This window comes from Schistocerca nitens, chromosome 8 (genome assembly GCF_023898315.1).
Source record: "Schistocerca nitens isolate TAMUIC-IGC-003100 chromosome 8, iqSchNite1.1, whole genome shotgun sequence".
Taxonomy (NCBI): domain Eukaryota; kingdom Metazoa; phylum Arthropoda; class Insecta; order Orthoptera; family Acrididae; genus Schistocerca; species Schistocerca nitens.
Window position 1 is genome coordinate 612,592,415 of NC_064621.1, and position 17,212 is coordinate 612,609,626.

Below are 17,212 nucleotides of genomic sequence, written 5' to 3' on the forward strand. Positions count from 1 at the left end.
GCACAGCCTGGGTTTTGGTCCTGACCGCCCCTAAGGCTAACAACTTATTGGGAATGGATGTTTTTTCCTTACTGGGCCTCTAAATACATGACTCTGGCCCAGCCATCTAGTCGCTGTCGGCAGATGATCGCTTGCAGTAGCTTCTGGATGACTTCCCAGTAGTGTTTTCTGCCACATCTACAGGGTCTCCAGGTTTGAAGCCCATGTCGAACTCCTCCCTCGGTGGTTCCAAACTTCCACAAGGATCGCTCAGTACCATTTGCCCTCTGCGACAAACTACAGCAGGAGCTTCATCGCCTAGAGGCTGAAGGCATCCTGTCCCCGGTCCACTATAATCGTTGGGCTACACCCATTATGGTCCTTGAGAAGCCAAACAGATCGCTTTGTGTTTGGCAGGGGGTTGTAAGGCCACTGTCAACATTCAGTTTGTTACTGACTCCTATCCCATCCTGTCCAGGTTGGCTGAAAGCAAGGTGTTTGCCAAAATTGAACTGTGGGACATATACCTCCAGTTGCCTTTGGATGAGTAATCGAAAATGATCTTGGTAATCGGTACCCCGTTTGGGATCTTGCATTACAACCACCTCCTGTAAGAGGTTCCCAGTGCTCTAGCCATCTTCCAGTGCTATTAGGTAACATTGACAAGAGACACTCTGGGGATGGCTAACAACCTTGATAACATCCTAGTTGCTGGCGACTCCCCCCCCTCTCCCCCTCTCCCCCCGACTTGGCCTGGAACCTCCAATGCCTCTTCCATGTTATTTAGGGTGGCAGCTTATGTTGCTCAACGAGAAATGTTTTTTTTTTGTTCCTAAGGTAACATATCTCTTCTATGTTTTGAGTGCTAATCCATTGGACCAACGCCCCAGTATATTAAGGCTATTCAGCAACTGTCACCCCTGTAGGACACCTCCCAGCTCAAGTCAGTCCTGTGTCAACTCAATTACTACCTCCGTTTGACTCTACTTGCCATGGCTCTGGCAGGATCCCTTCACCATCTCCTCCATAAGAATGTTACCTGGGACTGATCGCCAGCTTGTGATAGGGCAGTCTGCCATCTGAAGTCTTCTCTTCTGAAACTGGGTTTCCTTGTGCCTTATGACCCAACCAAGCCTCTCACCTTGGCTGTTGATGTGTCAGATTATGTTGTGGGGGTTGTCTTGTCTCACATCATCGATGGAGTCGAGCACCTGGGGGTCTTTGTCTCGAAAACGCTACCCCAGGCTCAGCATAACTACAGCCAAATTGAGACAGAGGCCTTGGCCATCAACTTTGGGTTTAAGAAATCCACGATTTCATCTACAACTGTGCTTCTCCTTATACACTGATCACAAGCCTCTGGTCTCGCTGTTCAGGGCTATCTCCACCATCCCCATGACAACTGCTCGCTGCCTCCAGTGCTGGGCCTTGTTCCTCGCAGAATATTCCTATGACATCCATTTCTGGGACCCAGCTCTCCAAGCCAACGTGGATCTTCTCTCTCATCTCCCAGTGGGCGTTGAGCCTGAGTTCGATGCTGACACAGTTGCCTGTTTCCACCTGGATGACACCGCTGCCGGGGCAGTGGCTGATTTGCCGCTAGATGCCAAGCTAGGAGCACATCACATCTCAGATCTTGGGTGATAATGATCATTGGTGGCATGTGCTACCTCCCTCACTCCACCAATGGGTCTTGGAGCTCCTGCACATTGATCATTGGGGGACTGTCCCGACGATATGGCTTGACTGCCAGCATGTTAACTGGAGGGGGATGGATGCCGCCATCACCTGCATGGTGACCTCATGTTCCTCTTGTCAATGGCACCAGTTGGTGCCACCTCAACGCCTGTTTCTGTGGCCTCCTGCTCCTTCTCATTGCTTCCATTTGCACTTTGATTTCATTGGCCTGTTTCTTGGCTCCTCCTGGGTTATCATTGTGGATGCAGGCAGTCGGTTTCCTGAGGTCTCCATCATGTCCGCCACAACATACAACCCTACCATCAAAGCTCTTTCCCGAATCTTCATTGAGGGCCTTCTGGAAACGTTAGTGATTGACGGCGGCCCTCAATTTACATCTGCTGAATTTATCTAATTCTGCACTGCTCTGGACATCCAATTGGTTCATACTGCTTCCTTTCATCCTGCAGCTAACGTATTATCTGAATGGTTTATCCATACATTCAAAGTCCAGATGTCAAAATTGCGTCCCCAACACTTTCTAGATGATGCCTTTACCATTTTAATTTCCTCCTACCTGTCCACTGTTCAGAGTGGGTCATCCCCAGCTCAAAAACTTCACGTCACCCTTATCAGTCCCCCTTGTCTCTCTGGTTTCCGTCTTCTCCCAGCCCAGCTGCTCTGCGTTTGGCATGGCCCCATTTTTCTCTGCAGGATCCCGCTTGGGCGATGATGATCACTCTGAATCGTCCCCAGTTAGTCCCAGTGAGTCGTTCATTGGCCATGCTAAAGCGGCAGTCACCCTTGAGGATGGCAAGGTGTGCCGGAAGCACACCAACCAGCTTCACCCTCAGTGTGGTCCACAGCCACCTCCTCTGCCACCTCCAGGACTGTCGGCCCTCGGGGATGACGGTGCTTCTATCCCCACCTAACTGCTGCCTCCGCCATCGCCGCCAGTCACACCTCAGGTGGACCCTCTGGCAGAAGTCCCTACGGCCATGGAGGTGAATCCTGTACCTGTGACCATGCCTGGCCCTATAGCCCGATGTTGAGACGCACTTCACCCAGAGAGGGGTTAGGTGGGGGGGGGGGGAGGGGGAGTGGGAAGACGTCTGTGGCCGCCCACTTCAGACTTCATAGCACCTACTGCATCGGCATCCCACTTAATGTCCAACCAACACCACGGGATCCCTGCATTACAGGGTTTATATCCACCACGAAAATCTACATCGTATGTGTTGTCAACACAAATATTTACTGGCGGCCACAACACATCACAACACCAGGTCTCCGCCAACGGCCTCCAGTGATCGCTACCCGTTGGCAGAGCATGCAGAACAGCTTCACCAGAGGTCGCCGCTAGCCCAGGAACCACTCTGATACGCCAGCCACGAGATCGCAAATACTTCCGGCAGATACATCCGCCAAACAGGCTTTCTAGGGCGGCCCACTGCCGGTAAAGTCCGGAAACGCCATTCAGTGACGCTACAGAACGTCGATAAATGGCTCTAACCACTATGTGGCTTAACATCTAAGGTCATAAGTCCCCTAGACTAAGAACTACTTAAACCTAACTAACCTAAGGACATCACACATATACATGCGCGAGGCAGGATTCGAACCGGCCATCGAATCTGCACCGCGGTTCCGGAATGAAGTGCCTAGAACCGCTCGGCCACAACGGCCATCAGAACATCGAGATTATAGGCTCTGGAGCCTGCTACGCCTTCGGATGGTAACTTGTACGCTGACGGATCGTAGACGAAGCGTCTCGCAATGTTGTTTGTTATTCAGTAATGGCAAATGAATACCACGATTGGGCAGTGGATAAGATGGAGCTACTTGATGCATAGACACGAAGCTCTATTGCCTCGGTGGACGATGGCTTTGGAAATAGGTATCGCCGGCCGTTGCGACCGAGCGGTTCTAGGCGCTTCAGTCAGGAACCGCACTGCTGCTACGGTCGCAGGTTCGAATCCTGCCTCGGGCATGGTTGTGTGTGATGTACTTAGGTTAGTTAGGTTTAAGTAGTTATAAGTTCTAGGGGACTGAAAACCTCATATGTTAAGTCACATGGTGCTTAGAGCCATTTGAGGCTGGCCGGTGTGGCCGTGCGGTTCTAGGCGTTTCAGTCTGGAACCGCGTGACCGCTACGGTCGCAGGTTCGAATCCTGCCTCGGGAATGGATGTGTGTGATGTCCTTAGGTTAGTTAGGTTTATATAGTTCTAAGTTCTAGGGGACTGATGACCAAAGATGTTAAATCCCATAGTGCTCAGAGCCATTTTTTGAACCATTTGAACCATTTTGAAACAGATTCCTGAAACGCCCGCTAAACCTGGAGAGCAGTGCAGGGGATTAGGTATGTGGAAAGGGCCAAATAAGGTATCGGTCAGGTTCACTCAAAGTTGTTATTTATTGTAATATAATAACACCTTTAAACCAAAACGGCACATAGCCCTTAGGACTACGAGTTTCATAACAGCAATTACCCTACTGGCGATTAAAATTGCTACACCACGAAGATGACGTGCTACAGGGGCGCAATTCAACCGACAGGAAGAAGATGCTGTAATATGCAAATGATTAGCTTTTCAGAGCATTCTCACAAGGTTGGCGCAGGTGGCGACACCTACAACGTGCTGACATGACGGAAGTTTCCTACAGATTTCTCATACACGGCGTTGCCTGGTGAAACGTTGTTGTGATGCCTCGTGTAAGGAGGAGAAATGCGTACCATCACGTTTCCGACTTTGATAAATGTCAGATTGTAGCCCATCGCGACTGCGGTTTATCGTATCGCGACATTGTTGCTCGCGTTGGGCGAGATCCAGTGACTGTTAGCAGAATATGGATTCGGTGGGTTCAGGAGGGTAATACGGAACGCCGTGCTGGATCCCAAGGGCCTCGTATCACTAGCAGTCGAGATGACAGGCATCTGATCCGCATGGCTGTAACCGATCGTGCAGTTACGTCTCGATCCCTGAGTCAACAGATGGGTAAGTTTGCAAGACAACAACCATCTGCACGAACAGTTCGATGACGTTTGCTACAGTATGGACTATTAGCTCGGAGACCATGGCTGCGGTTACCCTTGACGCTACATCACAGACAGGAGCACCTGCAATGGTATACTAAACGACGAACCAAGGTGCACGAATGGGAAAACGTCATTTCTTCGGATGAATCCTGCCGTCTGGGTTCAGAGGTCATCCTTAGTTCGTACAGGCGGTTGGCGGAATTGGTGAAGGCGGAAAGCCTCGCTCGCGGGGTGGAATCTGAGCTAACTATTTGTAGTATCGTTCCGAGAACCGATCGCGGTCCTCTGATTTGGAGCCGAGTAGAAGGCTTAAACCAGAGGCTCAGACGATTCAGCGGAGATATGGGGTGCAAATTTCTCGACGACCGCTATCGGGTGGAGAAATGTAGGGTCCCCCTGAATAAGTCAGGCGTGCACTCCACGCAGGAAGCGTGAGACGCGGCAAGGTAGGAGTAGGCAAAATGCAACAGGGAATAACAATATTAATGTGCTAATAGTAAACGGCAGGAGCGTCTATAGAAAAGTCCTAGAACTGCTCTCATTAATAATTGCTCCAATGCCCATATAGTACTAGGGACAGAAAATTGGCTGGAACCAGACGTAAACAGTAATGAATTCCTAAACTCAGATTGGAATGTATACCGCAGAGACAGGCTGGATAGTGAAGGGGGAGGCGTGTTTATAGCGATAAGAAGTGCAACAGTATCGAAGGAAATTGACGGAGATCCGAAATGTGAAATAATTTGGGTGAAGGTCACGGTTGAAGCAGGCTCAGACATGGTAATTGGATGTCTCTATAGGCCCCCTGGTTCAGCAGCTATTGTGGCTGACCACCTGAAGGATAATTTGGAAAATATTTCGAGTAGATTTCCCCACCATGTTATAGTTCTAAGTGGAGATTTTAATTTGCCGGATATAGACTGGGAGAATCAAACGTTCATAGCGGGTGGCAGGGACAAAGAACCCAGTGAAAATTTTTTACATGCTTTGTCTGAAATTTACCTTGAGCAGTTAAACAGAGAACCGACTCGTGGCGATAACATATTGGACCTTCTGGTGACAAACCGACCCGAACTATTTGAAACAGTTAACGCAGAACAGGGAATCAGCGATCATAAAGCGGTTACTGCATCGATGATTTCAGCCGTAAATATAAATATTAAAAAAGGTAGGAAGATTTTTCTGTTTAGCAAAAGTGAAAAAAGCAGGTTTCAGAGTACCTGACGGCTCAACACAAAAGTTTTGTCTCAAGTACAGATAGTGTTGAGGATCAGTGGACGAAGTTCAAAACCATCGTACAATATGCGTTAGATGAGTATGTGCCAAGCAAGATCGTAAGAGATGGAAAAGAGCCACCGTGGTACAACAACCGAATTAGAAAACTGCTGCGGAAGCAAAGGGAACTTCACAGCAAACATAAACGTAGCCAAAGCCTTGCAGACAAACAAATATTACGCGAAGCGAAATGTAGTGTGAGGAGGGCTATGCGAGAGGCGTCCAATGAATTCGAAAGTAAAGTTCTATGTACTGACTTGGAAGAAAATCCTAAGAAATTTTGGTCTTATATCAAAGCGGTAGGTGGATCAAAACAAAATGTCCAGACACTCTGTGACCAAAATGGTACTGAAACAGAGGATGACAGACTAAAGGCCGAAATACTAAATGTCTATTTCCAAAGCTGTTTCACAGAGGAAGACTACATTGTAGTTCATTCTCTAGATTGGCGCACAGATAAAAAAATGGGTGATATCGAAACACACGACAGAGGGATAAAGGAACAATTAAAATCGCTCAAAAGAGGAAAGGCCGCTGGACCTGATGGGATACCAGTTCGATTTTACACAGAGTACGCGAAGGAACTTGCCCCCCTTCTTGCAGCGGTGTACCGTAGGTCTCTAGAAGGGCGTAGCGTTCCAAAGGATTGGAAAAGGGCACAGGTCATCCCCGTTTTCAAGAAGGCACGTCGAACAGATGTGCAGAACTAGAGACCTACATCTCTAACGTCGATCAGGTGTAGAATTTTGGAACACATATTATGTTCGAGTATAATGACTTTTCTGGAGTCTAGAAATCTACTCTGTAGGAATCAGCATGGGTTTCGAAAAAGACGGTCATGTGAAACCCAGCTCGCGCTATTCGTCCACGAGACTCAGAGGGCCATAGATACGGGTTCCCATTTAGATGCCGTCTTCCGAAGTAAGAGTGACTTCAGGTGTGCCGCAGGGGAGTGTCGTAGGACCGTTGCTATTCACAATATACATAAATGATCTTGTGGATGACATCGGAAGTTCACTGAGGCTTTTTGCGGATGATGCTGTGGTATATCGACAGGTTGTAACATTGGAAAATTGTACTGAAATGCAAGAGGATCTGCAGCGAATTGACGCATGTTGCAGGGAATGGCAATTGAATCTCAATGTAGACAAGTGTAATGTGCTGCGAATACATAGAAAGAAAGATCCCTTAACATTTAGCTACGATATAGCACGTTAGCAACTGGAAGCCGTTAATTCCATAAATTATCTGGGAGTATGCATTAGGAGTGATTTAAAATGGAATGATCACATAAAGTTGATCATTGGTAAAGCAGATGCCAGACTGAGATTCATTGGAAGAATCCTAAGGAAATGCAATCCGAAAACAATGGAAGTAGATTACAGTACGCTTGTTCGTCTACTGCTTGAATACTGCTCAGCAGTGTGGGATCCGTACCAGATAGGGTTGATAGAAGAGATAGAGATGATCCAACGGAGAGCAGCGCGGTTCGTTACAGGATCATTTAGTAATCGCGAAAGCGTTACGGAAATGACAGATAAACTCCAGTGTAAGACTCTGCAGGAGAGACGCTCAGTAGCTCGGTACGGGCTTTTGTTGAAGTTTCGAGACCACACCTTCACCGAAGAGTCAAGCAGTATGTTGCTCCCTCCTACGTATATCTCGCGAAGAGACCATGAGGATAAAATCAGAGAGATTAGAGCCCACACAGAAGCATACCGACAATCCTTCTTTCCACGAACAATATGAGACTGGAATAGAAGGAAGAACAGATAGAGGCACTCAAGGTACCCTCCGCCACACACCGTCGGGTGGCTTGCGGAGTGTGGATGTAGATGTAGTAGAAATCAGGTTCTGTTTACAGCATCATGATGAACGCATCCCTGTTTGGCGACATCGTGGTGAACACACATTGGAAGCGTTTATTCGTCATCGCCATACAGGCGTCTCACCCGACGTGATGGTATGGGGTGCCACTGGTTACACGTCTCGGTCACCTCTTGTTCGCATTGACGGCACTTTAAACAGTGTACCTTACATTTAAGATGTGTTACGGCCCGTGGCTCTACCCTTCATTCGATGCGTGCGAAACCCTGCATTTCAGGAGGATAATGCACGAGCGCATGTTGCAGGTCCTGTACGGGCCTTTCTGGATACAGAAAATGTTCGACTGCTGCCCTGGCCAGCACATTCTCCAGATCTCTCACCAATTGAAAACGTCTGGTCAATGGTGGCCGAGCAACTGGCTCGTCACAATACGCCAGTCACTACTCTTGATGAACTGTGTTATCGTGTTTAAGCTGCATGGGCAGCTGTACCTGTACACGCCATCCAATCTCTGGTTGACTCACTGGCCAGGCGTATCAAGGCCGTTATTACGGCCAGAGGGGGTTGTTCTGGGTACTGTTTTCTCTGAATCTATGCATCCAAATTGCGTAAAAATGTAATCACATGTCAGTTCTAGTATAATATATTTGTCCAATGAATTCCCGTTTATCATCTGCATTTCTTCTTGGTGTAGCAATGTAAATGGCCAGTAGTGTAGTTCACGGCTGAGGGCCTCCAAACAAGAAATCTTAGAAGTCAACAAATAAAAATGCAGTTAAAATAGCAAATAAGATAATTAAAATATATATGGTATCACTGCTAGGCTGGAAAGCCTCAAGGCAAAAGTAGATACATACGCAAGGTGCAATACAAGCGGCTGAGGGCCACAATTAATTTTTAAATGTTTAAAATACATTACCATAATCTTTTAAGGCAGAAGGCTGCAATGTTTTTGCTTAAAGGGTAATTTCAAGAATAAGGTTTTAAGCATCTTAAGGCAAAAATTGGTTTTTCAAAATTGAAAAATACGTAAGGTCTAGTGAAAACAAGAATCTTTAAATCATTGGCTATGATAGATTATAAGCAGACAAACACCGGTGAGAAGGACAATAATGAAAACGGCACTCAGAAACCTCCAATGAGGTCGGCCAGTCCTCATTCACTTAGGTGAGACAGGTGGTGAGACCAGCTACACCTGATCCGTCGGAACCCAACGAGGGTGTAGCCACGGACAGACCGGCACAACGACTTGCTCTCCACCAATCAGTACATGAGAACTCAAACACGAAAGGTTAGGAACGTGATTATCCACAATGAAATATGTATTAGCTGTCAAAACTACACACCATGTTGGACAGCGACAACAGGTGAGAAAAGGACGCTGTCTGAAATTACGTTAGTGGCCAGTTCGGGTAATCACAACACTAACGGCAACAAGGTAGAGAATTCCGCTGGCGCACTGGAATTGTAGTCAACCAATATAGTTAATTGCACCGCATGGCAAATAAATTTCAGCAACAGAAACACTCGGTGTTGCTCACAGGAAAACCTCCCTAACAGCGAACCACCGAAACGAGCCACACAACATGAATGCACGTCGCCTAGGTAGATGAAACAACTACTCAACTTTGACGTCCTTGGTCGATGAACCACGAAGATCGTAGCGACCGGACAGCTCCACACACGCTCCGACACTGCGCAGGGACCGGCAGCGGACCCAGCCGACTGCACCGCGCGGAGATAACTTCCCTGGTCCGCAGCAACCGACCGACTGCTCTCAGAATGCCGTCAACATCTAAAATAGTCGTCAGTGGAAGTAACGCCAACTACACCCACAACCTGACAAACACTTGCACGAAGACATGAAAGATACCCAACAGTAACTAAGCTCACACGAAGACAAAATGGGAGTCGATGAACACACACACACACACAGACACACACACACACACACACACACAGACATCACTCAGCCGACTCATGAACGATCGGCGATCCAAAACGCGTCTACCGACCGACGATCCACCAAGACCGTGGCCCGGCTCAAGTGATGCGTGGCGGGAATGGTTGGGCGAGCCATGTGAACGCAGACCTCACTGCTCCAAGCCGACTGCCCTAGTGCCGCATTGCATCTCCCCGACTGGCAGGTCTGGACCGTGCTCGAGACGCGTTACAACTGGCTGGCAGCCCGAACTCGCTGTCCGAACTGGCGTACGACAAACAACGACCGGGAAGTAATAGCAGCCGAGCAAAGATACTACGAGAGAGGATATATCGATACGCACTGCTAACGCCGCTCACGATCAGGCAAAGCAGCAACTCAGTGACAGTAGTAATTTAAATTAACGTAGTGAGGTGGATGTACGTTAAAAAAATGGAGTAAAAAACATGATGGCGGGAAGACGAGCCACGCACGGCTCAGTTTCCATCCGTAGTTTATTTCCCTCCTGTACACAGAAAATCATAGGAGATTTTAGACGGTTTGCAGGCGAAAACAGACTGCGGATGGAAGTCCGCTTCCGAAATCGAGGCAACAGAGCATTGCATTCCGAAACTGTACGGAAAAATGTGGTGGTCAGTGTAGGTAGTGTCCTGCGGTTAGTAGGAAAGAACTAACAGTCAATTTGAACACACTTTATTACAATTAACGAAACGACGCCTTCTTGACATACACAAAGGTTTAAACGCAGAACAAACAGAAAAGTAAACCACAACTCAGTGGTGGCAGACAGGTAAGGAAACCAGACAATGGAAGAAGATACTGACCAAAATTACTCTACAAAATACAACGTGCTGCTACAAGACTATGGCGAGTGAATACAAGGCTAGGTCTGGCGTAAGTATTAGCCACAGCTGTTCCTAGCGGTGGGTAAACACTGCCGGTCTGACATTTTTCTTTCCTTTATTGGATTTGGATTCCCTCCCAGAGGTAGGGACGGGCTGGCAGCAGCACAATACGTCGCTCTGCAGCCTACAGAAAAGTTAAGAAACAGAATCAGGAGATGTGAAAAACAAACAAAAGCAGACGATGGCGACTGCTAAAAACTGGAACATGCAGAAAAAGATATGAAGAAAATATACAAACAAAACGGTCGGTGACGCTGATTAAAACACATAGGAAATAGACAGGCACAATTTAGAAAACACAGCGAAAGTCTGGTTTCTGTACTCACGAGATAAGGAACATACCTAGCTACAGTTTGGTGGCTATTCCCAACACTGACAGGGGATACACAACACTGAACACTCACTTAAAACAGCTCTATTCAGGCGACACGGCGGCAGATGGGGGAAGGGGGGGGGGAGAGGGGAGGATCCGGACCAGTGAGGGCGAAAAGGGGGAGGAGAGAAAGGGAAAAAGAAGCTGACAGAGGGAGCGGACATAGAAAAAGAGGGGGGCTGGGCTGACGCGAGAAGGAGTGGGAAAGGCAGTGTAGGAGAGTGGAAAAAGGACTCAGGGGAGAGAAGGGAGGCAGAGAGAGGAAAGGTGAGGAAAACCAGGATGGAAGGGGGGAGGGAACTTGGAAAAAAGACAGAGAAAGGGAGGGGGAGGTGAGGATCAGAGTTGATAGGAGGGATAAATGTAGGGAGAAAGGGCATCATTCGGGAGGGGGAGTTGATTGAAGCCACCTTCGGAAAGGAGATGAAGGGTGCAGAAATGGAGGGTAGGGGAGACACAACAGGGAAGGCGCAGCAGGGGGCGGGGGATGGAGAGGAGAGAAGCAACAAGGGGATGAGGGGGATCAAGGTGGCGAAGGTGTAGAGTATGCGGATATATTCGAGGAATAGGACCAGATGGGGGAAAGGAATCAGGTCGTAGAGGATTTGCGTGGGGGACGGGAGGCGTATACGGAAGGCGAAATGGAGTGCATGGCGCTCGAGGACCTGGAGAGACTTACAGAATTTGGGAGGGGCGCCGGTATAAGCGTGCTTATAAAGCCAGGTCGGCCGAGTGCTACATCAGTCATATGAGTTACGATTGGTGGAACTCTTTCACATGATGTCTAGAGAAGTAGTTCCGTGTTTATTTGGAAAGTCTGTTTTGTTTCTGTCTGCTGACGATGTTTCTCTGCGCGCTCCTGAAAATTGCCGGCAACCCATCTTGCGAGCCGGTTCTTCGGGCCCTCTAACAATAACGGGCCCGTACGACAATCCTAGTGTGAATTTGCTCCTCGAGATGTGTGTACATTTTGAGTGTCACTTGCACATGTTTTGGATATGCCAACATTTGGTCAGTTCGGTTTCTATCGCTCGTTCCAGGAATTTTCCTGCTCCAGTGGACATTAAATAAATGAAAAGATCCGTTGTGTAAACATATACTTATGCATCTCGAGCACCTTACAGGTAGCATTAATCACTTACAAAAAATACTGTTTTTGATTAAGTTTTGTGTATATAGACCACTTATACATTTGCTGACATTTGACGTTTGATTACAGTAAGTATCGTCCACTTGTTGGAACTGAATTTTTATTATTGTTCTTACTAGAGACGTTTCATCCAATATCGTTTGGCATCTTCAGGGCCTACAAAGAAAAGATTACGCACCGTAAATGTTCTGAGATACGGTGTGATTCCTTGCAGTACTTTCACGTTATCTTAATATTTAGACTATTTACAATTACAGCATTGTTAACGAACACTAACTTTTATGTCACCTAAGACGTATATGTGTGGAAAAGGCACTTGTTTAACCATTATATGAGCAAATCTCTTGTGGATGTATTAAAAGAACAGGGATTAGATCAACAAAGCTCTTGTGTAAGTGGCAGATGAACAACGTTATTATGCGAGAACTAGATGAAAAGGCTCCTATGTATGCAGTAGATGAAAAAGACTGTTGTGTAAGCAGGAGATGAGCAAAGCTCTAGTGTAAGTTCTAAATGAACATAGATTTATGCAGTCAGTGTACGAACAAGACTCTTGTGTAAGCACAAAATCAGGGTCGACCATGGCGTGCAAAATTTCATGCGTGCACAATATGCTGCCCGCGAGTGGTCGGAGTTTCTATGTGTCTCAGCAATGTTCGAAACCTCTCGGCTTTGCTCGGTACTTCTCGGTATAGCGCGACATTTCATTTAGCAGTGCGATGCGAAACTTTATTCCTGTATTTGGTGTGACTTACTTTGGTCGGCGCGTGCTCCTACAGTTCAGCAGAACGGTGGTGTAGACGCTCTTTAGACGTCGCTATTTGTTTTGTAAAGGAAGTTCACAGCTCCAATGGCTGTTTGGGTAAAAAGACGCCGTCTAGCGCTCTATCCTAGCTGTCCTTTGAAAATCAATATCACTGAGGAGGATGACAATTCTCAATATTTGTTATGTCGGCGCATAATCGGCGGGTAGCGCAAATATGCTATAAGCGGCATTACAACAGCATGCAGAAGGGATTTAAAGATGTAGTTAACAATGAAAAATGTGAAAATTATAATGCTCGACAGACGATATGTACGGAATTCAGTATTCTGTATGTCACGAAGCACTTTGTATTAAATATGTAAGATCGGAGCAAGAGGTGGTGCAAATAGTAAATTGAATGAAGTCGCATGCATTATCACATAGTCAGCTGCAGCCTTTGACGGAATTGATAGAATAGTATGGAGATGTATGCTATGAATGGCGTTGGTCAAGTCGGAGGACATGCCTGGAACTAGTTTTCTATTTAAGCTCCGCTGTTATTGAATTTCTGAAGGAAAAAGAAGAAAGAAGAACGAAGGTTCGAAACGAACTGCAAGTCTTGTATATTAGACAGAGTCGGCTGCTGACCGCTTTCAGTCAGATACGGGAAAGTGAGAAGAATCTTACTGTTGATTTAATGGGGGAAGTGGACGGATTTTGGAAGAAATCGCATTGTGGAAACGACAATTTCTGAAAGGAACTTCGTCCATTACGCTAAGGTCACTGACGTTAAAGTGAACTCGAATTTTGAACAATCTATTGTGACGTTGCAAGAATTACGGGTCTAGCTTTCAAAGCCTTTCAAGAGACTGCCAGTCTGGCACCTGATTTTGGGTTGTTTTCCAGACTGTTATTTATTTCAGCTGAAACCATGCCAGTTCATCTTCAGATGGAACTGGTCGATCAGCTACGTAAGACCGAAAAGGAAAGTTATTTTACGTTAAAACTACCCAGGAGTTCTACACTGTTTCCACCAGGAAGAGTCTCCATCTCTCCATAATTAGATTGCAAACGTGGAAATGTTTCGATCAACATATGTGTGTGAAGTGTAATTTTCAGTTATGTAATTAAATAAATCACGATTCCGTGGCAGCCTGAGTGACGAAAACCTGTGAAACAGTCTACATCTGTCTCTATTCCGATAGCTTGCGTCAGATATAAATTTCATTAAGGTCTTTAGCGCTTCAAAATACATTTAATATTACACTACTGGCAATTAAAATTGCTACACCACGAAGAAGACGTGCTACAGACGCGAAACTTAACCGACAGCGAGAAGATGCTGTGATATACAAATTATTAGCTTTTCAGAGCATTCACGCAAGGTAGGCGCTGGTGGCGACACCTACAACGTGCTGACATGAGGAAAGTTTTCAACCGATTTCTCATACACAAATAGTAGTTGACTGGCGTTGCCTGGTGAAACGTTGTTGTGATGCCTCGTGTAAGGAGGAGAAATGCGTACCATCACGTTTCCGATTTTGATAAAAGTCGGATTGTAGCCTATCGCGATTGCGGTTTATCGTATCGCGACATTGCTGCTCGCATTGGTCGAGATCCAATGACTGTTAGCAGAATATAGAATCGGTAGGTTCAGGAGGGTAATACGGAACGCCGTGCTGGATTCCAACGGCCTCGTATCACTAGCAGTCGAAATGACAGGCATCTCATCCGCATGGCTGTAACGGCTCGTGCAGCCACGTCCCGATCCCTGAGTCAACAGATGTGGACGTTTGCAAAACAACAACCATCTGCACGAACAGTTCGACGGCGTTTGCAGCCTCATGGACTATCAGCTCGGGGCCCATGGCTGCGGTTACCCTTGACGCTGCATCACAGACAAGAGCGCCTACGATGGTCGACGAACCTGGGTGCACGAATGACGAAACGTCACTTTTCGGATGAATCAAGGTTCTGTTTACAGCATCATCATGGTCGCATCCGTGTTTGGCGACATCGCGGTGAACACACATTGGAAGCGTGTATTAATCATCGCCATACTGGCGTATCACCCAGCGAGATGGTATGGGGTGCCATTGGTTACACGTCTCGGTCACCTCTTGTTGGCACTGACGGCACTTTGAACAGTGGACATTACATTTCAGACGTGTTACGACCCGTGGCTGTACCCTTCATTCGATCCCTGCGAAACCCTACATTTCAGCAGGATAATGCACGACCGCATGTTGCAGGTCCTGTCGGGCATTTCTGAATACAGACTGCTGCCGTGGCCTGTACATTCTTCACATCTCTCACCAATTGAAAACGTCTGGTCAATGGTGGCCGAGCAACTGGCTCGTCACAATACGCCAGTCACTATTCTTGATGAACTGTGGTATCGTGTTGAAGCTGCATGGGCTGCTGTACCCGTACACGCCATCCAAAGTCTGTGTGACTCAATGCCCAGGCGTATCAAGGCCGTTATTACGACCAGAGGTGCTTGTTCTGGGTACTGATTTCTCAGGATCTATGCACCCAAACTGCGTGAAAATGTAAATACATGTCTGTTCTAGTATAATATATTTGTCCAATGAATACCCGTTTATTATCTACATTTCTTCTTGGTATAGTAATTTTAATGGCCAGTAGTGTTGTGATTTACGTTTCTGAGAAAAATGAAATGTGAAACAGACCAGTATACAACTTATGATAGTTCCACAATTCCCCCGCCCCTCTTCCCCCTCTGGCCACTCAGTTTGGCCTGATATAGGGAAAAGTGTTTTTCAGGTGAGAGAGACTGACACACCTGAACGAGCGCTCCACGTGAACCAAGTTCTTGGCCAACCAGGCACTAGAAGAACAACGGTGTTCTGTGAGCACCAGAGGAAAGATACTCTTTTGTAAGTAATGTTGTTGTTGTTGTGGTCTTCAGTCCTGAGACTAGTTTGATGCAGCTCTCCATGCTACTCAATCCTGTGCAAGCTTCTTCATTTCCCAGTACCTACTGCAACCTACATCCTTCTGAATCTGCTTAGTGTATGCATCTCTTGGTCTCCCCCTACGATTTTTACCCTCCACGCTGCCCTCCAATACTAAATTGGTGATCCCTTGATGCCTCAGAACATGTCCTACCAACCGATCCCTTCTTCTGGTCAAGTTGTGCCACAAACTCCTCTTCTCCCCAATCCTATTCAGTACCTCCTCATTAGTTATGTGATCTACCCATCTAATCTTCAGCATCCTTCTGTGGCACCACATTTCGAAAGCTTCTATTCTCTTCTTGTCCAAACTATTTATCGTCCATGTTTCACTTCCATACATGGCTACACTCCATACAAATACTTTCAGAAAAGACTTCCTGACACTTAAATCTATACTCGTGGTTAACAAATTTCTCTTCTTCAGAAACGCTTTCCTTGCCATTGCCAGTCTACATTTTATATCCTCTCTACTTCGACCATCATCAGTTATTTTGCTCACCAAATAGCAAAACTCCTTTACTACTTCAAGTGTCTCATTTCCTAATCTAATACCCTCAACATCACCCGGCTTAATTCGACTACATTCCATTATCCTCGTTTTGCTTTTGTTGATGTTCATCTTATATCCTCCCTTCAAGACACCATCCATTCCGTTCAACTGCTCTTCCAAGTCCTTTGCTGTCTGTGACAGAATTACAATGTCATCGGCGAACCTCAAAGTTTTTATTTCTTCTCCATGGATTTTAATACCTACTCCGAATTTTTCTTTTGTTTCCTTTACTGCTTGCTCAATATACAGATTGAATAACATCGGGGAGAGGCTACAACCCTGTCTTACTCCCTTCCAAACCACTGCTTCCCTTTCATGTCCCTCGACTCTTATAACTGCCATCTGGTTTCTGTACAAATTGTAAATAGCCTTTCGCTCCCTGTATTTTACCCCTGCCGCCTTTAGAATTTGAAAGAGAGTATTCCAGTCAACATTGTCAAAAGCTTTCTCTAGGTCTACAAATGCTAGAAATGTAGGTTTGCCTTTCCTTAATCTTTCTTCTAAGATAAGTCGTAAGGTCAGTATTGCCTCACGTGTTCCAGTATTTCTACGGAATCCAAACTGATCTTCCCCGAGGTCGGCTTCTACTAGTTTTTCCATTCGTCTGTAAAGAATTCGTGTTAGTATTTTACAGCTGTGGCTTATTAAACTGATTGTTCGGTAATTCTCACATCTGTCAACACTTGCTTTCTTTGGTATTGGAATTATTATATTCTTCTTGAAGTCTGAGGGTATTTCGCCTGTTTCATACATCTTGCTCACCAGATGGT